Consider the following 6809-nt stretch of genomic DNA (forward strand, 5'->3'; position numbering starts at 1 on the left):
AAATCCTCTGAGCACTGCAGGGGAACAGCTGGCGACGCCAGCCAGATCCGCACAGCGCTTTTATCGTAGCCACAACTCTGATATTTCTGTTTTACGGCTGCACCATTTGTGCTCCCCGTGCGCCGGCCTGAGTCAGCACTTCTCACCTGAGCAGGGGAGTGCAGGGGGAGGCAGGTCATCCCCGCTCCCTCGGGAGCCCTCTCTGCAGAGCTGCTCCTGCCTGCCTGTCCCTGTGGGGCTGGAGGGCCCAGTGAGCCCCACCCACCACACCTGCTCGCTTACTGCAAGGGAACCAGTGCTGGGCTGGACGTCAAGGAGCCCCAGGCACGGCAAGGGATGGCAGAGAAGCAGCGTGACGGGCAGGGACCTGTCCCCGAGCTTGTGGAAGGGAGGCTGATGAAATGCTCAGTCTTACGGGCAAATTAGGTTAACCCAGCAAGAGAAGGGGCTGCTGGCAGGTCAGGGAGCCGCATGCAGCCTGTAGAAGGGGGCTGCACGCTTCCTGATGCATCCCTGAGTCTGGCTGCCCAGGTGCCTGACTCGGCCATGGCTGCAGCTCGTGCACCAGCTGCCCCCTTCCTTGGGCTGCCTGACTCGGCCATGGCGGCACTTGCCTGAGCGGCATCCCAGCTGGAGGGCTGCAACGTGCCCTTCATGGAGCTGCCCTGAGGGGCGTTTGGAAGCCTCAGCTGGTTGAGCGAGCTGCTGCCGGGCTGCTGACTGGAGCTGGCGACAGAACGCACGCGTCTCCTCTGTGGAAGCAGCTTCCCTGGCTCCCAGTCTGTTTCTGGGCACAATTCAATGTGCCGCTGCTGATGACAACAGCGCCCTCCACAACTCAGATCCAGGCCAGCTGGAAGGCCATATCCTCCTGGAGGGGCAGCCTGAGCTCTAAGATCTTCCGGGGAGGGGGGCTTCTCTTGGTCTCACCAGCCCCACAGGTACACTTGGAGGGAGCATGAGCGAGACCCTTCTCGGTGGCTGCCTCGAGGCTCTGGAACTCCTTTCTCCAGCAGGGCTAGGCTGGCGCCTTCCCTGTTGGGCTTCCTTTTACCTGTCCTGAATGATGTAAATTGCTTTGAGTTCTTAAAAAAAGGGAAAAAAGTGGATATAAATCTAATAACAAATAAGCAATAAACATTCCACCACTCAGCTTCATGGGATGAACCTGGGTTCAGGTGTCGAGAGGGAGAAAATTGTCCGCCCCCCGCACTTTCTCCACACCATGCATTACTTTTACCACTTCTACCATGTCTCGCCCTTTTTCTAAGCTGAGCAGTTCCGGTATGGCAGCTGCTTATCTTTGCTGCCCTTCTGCACCTTTTCCAACTCAACAACGTCCTTGTCCAGGCGAGGCGACCAGAACTGGACTCAGTATTCCAAGTGCGGTTGCACCAAGGCCTTCCATGAGGGAAGCAAGATCTTGGCGGTCCCGGTTTCTCCTCCATCCCTAACGAAGCCCGGTGTGGCGGCGTCTGCCTCCCTCGCAGTGGCTGCGCACGGGGTGGCACTTGCGCCGAGTGGTCCAGCAGAGCCCAGAGACGCTCTTCTTGCTCCGTCCCTGCAAGTTCGGATCCCATCTGCGTATCCTTGAAGTTGGGATTCTCTGCCGCAACAGGCATCCTCTGCGCTTGCTTTGGGAGGGGCGCTGCTCCCAGCTGCGGCCAAGCAGAGGTAGAGAGCACTGCCCTTGAGAGCAAGGGGATCCCTCCAGACTCTGGTGTCCTCCAAGGCTGCCACCAGGCCAGGCCAGGCCCTGCCCTGGAAGTGGACGGGTGCGCTGCTCTGTGCAGAGCCACGGTGGCCAGAGGAGGCTGTGGGTCGCCGCTGAAGAAGCAAGCCGAGAGCTCCAGGGAAGGGCTGTCCGCTTGGCCTGGTGCCTTCTGTGTGCTCACGCTTTCGCGATGCTCTGTACTCCCAGGCTGGGCTCTGCATTGCTACATCCCGCTAAGAGAAAGCTGGCTTGTTGCCTCCCACCTGCTCTGCTAGGATGTTCCTTCACTTTAACTGTCACTGTGCAGTAATCTCAAGAGCATCTGCTTGGCACTGGGGGGATGCAGCAGAGCCCTGTCCCCCCGACCTCAGCAGGCTGAAAGCTGCTTTTCGCTGCTGCATGGCGCCAGCGTGACCAACAGGGCGGAGGCAGTGACCCGCCCAGCAGCTGCTCCTGGAGGCCAGAACTGGGGCTGGGGGCATTTGTGCCGCTGTGACAGGGGGTCAGCTGGATGGGAAGGGGGGCAGCTCCAGGGAAGCATCTCCCTGTTCCAAGCACTTTGTGACTGTGACTCCAGAACTTGGCATGGGGCCAGTAAGACGGTAGGAGCTCTTAAGCTTGGCCAATGCGGAGATCATCCATCAGCGGAAGGGATGCTTCCGAAGCAGAGAGAGAGGCTTATTCCCCCTGCCACCAGTCAGGAGGTCAAGGCAGCGCTGGCAAAGCAGCCGCAAATATGCCAACAGGGCCAGGAGAAGCCTCCAAGTCTATCATGACAAGCCCGGCCAATCCATCCTCTTCAGCATCTGAAAGTGCTCGGAAGGGGGCTGCATAATGATTCATTAGAAGGATGGGAGGCCTTCTAATACACACAAGCCAGTTGCAAGGTGGGAACAAAGGCTGTTCTGAGGGGAGTCTCAAAGGCTGGGAGAACAAAGGAGGAGGCAGCCCAGAGGCTGGCAGCAAGGGGCGAGGGGAGGGAGGGCTTGAAAGCACCGGATAATTAAACAGATCTGGGTCTGCATCAACCAGCTGGCTAACAGGGGCTGGCTACCTCAGGTCCAAGTCAGAGTCCACTTGCTGGAAATCCATTCGCCCACCAGCGCCCGCTGCACAGGAGCACGCACCCCTCGGAGGAAAAGAAGGGCTCTCCTAGAGAGCCTGCATGGGCGACAGATTATCTCAGGGGCTCCCTGCACCCATAGCAGGGTGGGCATGACCCCCTGAGCCAGGGACCCCCACCTGCCCCTGCTGTAAGCCTCCTCTGCAGCCTGGCTGGCTCCTCACCTGCCTTCTCGCCCCAAACTCAGAGGCTCCACAGCAGCAGACGACCAAGGAAAAGTTCTGCTCCAGGAGGCTGATGAAGCTCAGCTGCTTTCTGGCTGCTTCGGAGGATTTGCGCTAGGGCTGTGAAGGGAAAGCAAAGCTCCGGCGGGGATGCCAGGAGCGTCCCATGGGGGGAAGCGGCACCTGGTCTCCCTGTCCCCGATGCACCACGGCAAACCCATTACAGCCCAAGGAAGTGCCGAACTAGCACAGCAGTGGCCTCTCCCAGCAAGCCCAGCTTCCTTGGGCACATCCATGGGCAGCCACAAAGGAGGGGCAGGATCCATGGGACGTGGGGGCGAGCAGGCAGCGCGAGGAGCAGCTGGGCCCTGTGCTCCCTCCTCCCAGGCCAGCCAGGGACAGGTGCCACTTGACCTCCTCCCAGACAGCCTCCTTCGGCTCAAGGCCTGACCACCCAGCACGCCTGCTTGCCTCCCGCACGGACGGGGCTGGCCCAAGCACAGGGCAGCTGCGGACTGCCTGCTGCACATCCTCCTCCTTGGAACTGGACATGTGCCAGGATGTACTTCAACCTCCGAACACCTAAATACATGCTTCTCTGAATGAAGGGTTCCCTTCTAAATTGTTCGCTAAAGAAAAGAAATAGAAAACCAGAGGCCAAGCCACCTGCTGAATGCCACAGCCTCCAAAGACAACATAAAAACAGCTTTGCATTTTGAAGCACCACAAATGGGAACTGATTGTTGGAGGCGAAGAGCAGCTGGCCGGCCGAGGCAAGAGCGGCATCAATGGGCGCTGCAAGTGGGTGTCAGATGCCCAGCTGCCAGTGCCCGTGAGCCACCCCCAGGGAGAGGGAGAGGGAGAGGGAGAGGGAGGGGGAGGGTGGGAGACTCCAAGAGGCTGCAGTGCAGGCCAGGGTGGACGGGGCTGGGAACCGTGTGCTGCCAGTGGCAGATTCGGCACATTCGGATGGGGGAGCGGCTCCTGGATGGCTGCCAAGTCCTCCTCCAAAAATGGCACTCGTTCACTCAGGTGCTGTTCACCCTCTTTCTCCACTGCCGGCCCGGCCCGGGGCTGTCTGACTGGAGAGGGGCTGCTTGGGCTTCCCAAGCATGGGAAAGGGAGTGCCCTGCTGGCAGCAAGCTTCCCGGAGGGGAGGGCACAGCCACTGCACCTCAGCACAGCACCCGCCGGAAGTGGCCACGCCACATTCTTCCTGGTTGGGCTTGGCGACCAGAGGGAGGCGACCCTCTGTGGCTGCAGCTGGGCTCCAAAGCACGCAGGCCCTGCCACGTCGGAGACTTCACCCCAAGCAGGCACGTGCTCCAGTGCAGCTTATCTGGCAGTGGTGCAGCGGAGAGAAGCTGGGCCTGGAGACCCCGGCGTGGGTCCCTGCTCAGCCCTGGAGCTTCCTGGGTGCCTTTGGGCTGGTCCTGGATGCCCAGCCTTGCCTACCACACAGGACAGTTGGGAGGCTCACACGGAGAGGAGGAAGGGGCAGTCAGCATCGCCTTCCGTTCCACACAGAAGGAAAAAAGAACCCTAGCAAGCTACCCATCAGGGAGGAGGCTGCTTGCTGGGGAGGCTGGGCCCCTCACCCCTGTGTGGGCCCCTCGGGAAGTGGACTAGAGGCCTTCAAGGTGTCTGAGGGCTGAGAGAAATCTTCAGGCCCGCCGGGAGCAGCCCCCCTCCAGACAGAGGGCTGAGGGAAGGGACACGGGAGGAACAGCTGGGGAGACATGGAGGCATGTCACCCACAGGAGGAGGAGGCCAGCACAGCCTCCTCCTTCTCCTGGCGCTGATCTGGAGCTGGGAAGCAGGTTCTCTCCGCTTGGGGAGGTGGGGGCTGATGAGGCCTCGGGGGACCAGCAGGACCCCAAGCCTGGGACCACATGTAGCCAGGGGGCCGCTGCAGGAGAGGCGAGGGCAAGGGCACGGCCACCTCCCACCACCAGGAAGAGATGGCGGCAGGTGATCGTTGTTGAGGCGGGGGAGGTCTGTTGCCTGCCAGATGCACACATCTGTGAAGGACAGAGTGGAGCGTCTTGTTCGCTCTGGGGGTCAACAGCCGCTCCTGGTGATCCATGTGGGCACAAACGACGTGGCCAGGCAGGGTGTGGGCGGGATCACCAGGGACTCAGGGACCTAAAGGCCCAGGTGGCCTTCTCATCGATCTTACTGGACCGGGGATTTGGGCCAGCCAGGGAAAGGAGGGTCTCCGAGGTGAACGACTGGCTTAGGGTGTGGTGCCAGAAGAACACTTCGGGTTCCTCAACCACAGCACCCGGTTTCTTGCCAATGGACTTCTGGCAAGGGATGGGTTGCACCTCACAAGGATGGGGAAAAGGTCCTTTGGAGATGCTCTAGCGAGCTTAACCATAAGGTTAATCCATTCTGTAATTATTTTTTTAATCAGAAAAATTGGAAGCAAAGTGACAAAGAGCAACAAAGATCACGACCATCTCCCCCACACCCACCCTGAGCAAGAGTGCTGCCATCTGCCCCCCCCCCCCAGCACAACTGCATTTGCACCCATCATCCCGGCGTGCTGAGAGGGGGAGAGACGGGCACAATTGTGCCGGGGAGGGGGGAGACGGCAGAGATCGCGGTTGCACTCATGCAGGAAAGACAGGTGCACTCATGGGCGTGCTCGTGTGTGAAAGACGGGCGCGATAATGGCCATCTCCTGGCGGTCCCAGCACTATCACAGCCATCTCCCCACTTGGGGGTGGGGAGATGGCCGTGATCACTGTCGCCACCCTATGCACAGTAATGCGACCTAAGTAAAAAATTTTATGAAATTTTTGTTTGTGACCCGATTTGGTCGTGAACTGAGGCGTTCGTGAGCCAAGATACCACTGCATTTTGCCTCTGTGTTCTCTCCAAAGCAGGACAGAGGAGATCTGCATGGGAGATTAGATGAAGCTGGGGATTTAGGGACACAGATTAGAGTCACCCCCCTGGAAGTCAAGGGGCTCCTCAGGGCATTGGACATTACCAAGGTGCCAGGCCCCGATGGGTTACACCTGAGAGTACTTAGAGAGTTGGCAGGGCTTCTCTCACGCCCGCTGGCCTCCATTTTTGAGGCCTTGTGGAGAACGGGTGAAGTTCCAGAGGACTGGAGGGTGGCATCAGTGGTCCCAATTTCAAAAAGGGTAGTAGAAGGGACATGGGGAATTACAGACCACTTGCCTTACGTCCATTGCAGGAAAAACAATGGAAAGGCTCATAATAGAGAGAGATCTAGTGATGCTAGATAGGAAAGGGAGGCTGGCAGCCACACAACATGGCTTCCGCAAAAACAGGTCCTGCCAGACAAACCTTGTGGAATTCTATGACAAGGTTTCGAGGTGGCTAGATGGAGGGGATGCAGTGGATGTGGTATACCTGGATTTCAGCAAGGCCTTTGACAAAGTGCCGCATGGTATCCTGGTGGAGAAAATGAGGAGTTTCGGGATACACCAAAGCACTGTCCGGTGGATTAGGGCATGGCTGACTGACCGAAAGCAGAGGGTAACGATTAGTGGGGAATCATCGGGATGGCGGCCAGTGACGAGCGGGGTCCCCCAGGGCTCTGCCGTGGGGCCGATCCTGTTCAAACTTTTCATTAACGACATGGAAGAAGGGGTGAACAGTCTGCTGGTTAAATTCGCAGACGACACTAAAACTGGAGCAGTGGCCACAACTGAGGAGCAGGTTCTCCAGATCCAAAAGGATCTGGACAGACTATGGAAGTGGGCAGGAGACAACAGGATGGCGTTCAATGTGGAGAAGTGCAAGGTCTTGCACTTGGGGCATAGGAATAGCT

Source organism: Varanus komodoensis, unplaced genomic scaffold (assembly GCF_004798865.1).
Source record: "Varanus komodoensis strain SLA01 unplaced genomic scaffold, ASM479886v1 scaffold73, whole genome shotgun sequence".
Classification (NCBI taxonomy): domain Eukaryota; kingdom Metazoa; phylum Chordata; class Lepidosauria; order Squamata; family Varanidae; genus Varanus; species Varanus komodoensis.